Raw genomic sequence first — 1,908 nt, 5'->3', positions numbered from 1 at the left:
GGGGGGGGGGGCGGGTGTCTGAGACTTAATAAATGAGTATCTTTCCCCTGATTAAAGCTTTAATGTCCTGCTCAAAATCCCCCAATAGGAGCCTGAGAATTAATTTATTCATTCCACACATTTATTAATCTCTCCCTCTGGGTGCCCCCAGGAGAACCCAATCTGGGGGAGACAGAGCTAGATGATCACTTGGAACTCTGCAAAGTTAGGACTGGGAGGCGGGGGTGGGGGTGGTGGACGAGTCCAAGGGGCAGTGGGGCTGAGACCGTTAGTAACAGGAGCCTTTGTTGTCCCCCAGCCCCGCCCCTCTGCCCAGGGCTCAGGCCGGGACCTGGGGTTCCTCCTTGGTCCTAACACCCAACGCCCCGCAGCAGGACCCGTGCCCCCCAGACACACCTTGAATCTGCCCGCTTCCTGTACCCTTGCCACCCGACCTCCCCTCATTCTATTTTTAAAAAAATAAATGTATTATTTATTTATTTTTGGCTGCGTTGGGTCTTCATTGCTGCGCACCGGCTTTCTCTAGTTGGGGCGAGCCGGGGCTACTCTTCGTTGTGATGCGCGGGCTTCTCATTGCGGTAGCTTCTCTTCGTTGCGGAGCATGGGCTCTAGGCACGTGGGCTTCAGTCGTTGTGGCACGTGGGCTCAGTAGTTGTGGCTCGCGGGCTCTAGAGCGCAGGCTCAGTAGTTGTGGCACACGGGCTTAGTTTCTCGGCAGCATGTGGGATCCCGTACCCGGGCTCAAACCTTCGTGCCCTTCATTGGCAGGCGGATTCTTAACCACTGCGCCACCAGGGAAGTCCTCCCCTCATTCTTAAACGAGTTGGCTCTGATTCCCCTCATGGCCACCAGGTGGCAGCAGCGGCGCGTGTCTCCCAGGCCCAGTCCGCCCAGCCCCACCTCCCACCTCCCAGAGAGTTTACAAAACAGACTTTTCCGGTTTTAAACGAGGGCTGGGTGGAGATTAAAACCCAGTACCACTGAATTTTGTGGCAAAAGGAGATGGGACCTCTAGGTGAGGGAGGTCTGGCAGCCAGTAGGGCCGGGAATCTAGAGGTCCAGGCCCCTCCTCTTTGGGGGTCTTTTGTTTCCCCATCTACGCATCTAGATGGGGAAACAGAAGACTTGGTCCGAGTACTCCAGCTACAGTGCTGCTTACTGTTCTGCGAATGTTCCCTCCCTTGGATTTGCCACCTCGCAGCTTTTGCTCAAGTGCCCTCTGCTAGATATGCCCTCCCTTGAGGATCAGCCCTCCTCATTCCTTAGGGCTGGACTCCAGCCCGAGGAAGAGGCCCGGACAGTGGCAGAACCAAGTGGACAGGAAGGAGGGGATGCTGGGTCAGCAGCCTCATGAGAAAGACCAGACTGACCTGACCCCCAGGGGCTCGGAGCTACCCACCTCAAGTCCAGCATCTCCCCCACCCCCCAACACACATACACAGCAGAACCTCCAAGGAGCTAAATGCCCCCATGCTGGCCATCCCATTCTTGGGCCCACAGGTAGCACACGACCCAGTTATGTGCTCTTGGTGTTGGCAAACTCACCCCCTGGGTCCAAGGGGTAGGAGTTTGGTGTTTATTGAGCACCACCAGAAATTCTTGCTGAAATGAATGGGAAAAATGAACACCCTGCTTCCACTGGGGGAAGGCTGAGCCTGCCTGGAAGAGAAGCTTGCAGGGAGGACAGGAACACAAAGAGATGGAGTCCTAGTTCCCGGATCCAGCCATGCCTGAAGCCCACCACTCTGGTTCTCTTTTTGTTAAAGCCACGTTGAGTTCTTTTTCTGCTGCTAGAAAATTACCCACAGGAGGGTCATTTTCTGGGCCTCTACTTGTCCATCTCTATTTTTATAGAGGAAGGGGTTCAGGGCACTGGCTTGAGGGCCCTACCTCAGTGGGTTGGACAAC

The sequence above is a fragment of the Lipotes vexillifer genome, unplaced genomic scaffold (assembly GCF_000442215.2).
Source record: "Lipotes vexillifer unplaced genomic scaffold, Lipotes_vexillifer_v1.1 scaffold469, whole genome shotgun sequence".
Lineage (NCBI taxonomy): Eukaryota > Metazoa > Chordata > Mammalia > Artiodactyla > Lipotidae > Lipotes > Lipotes vexillifer.
The sequence above is the reverse complement of the archived record's forward strand: the minus strand, read 5'-3'. Positions refer to the sequence as shown.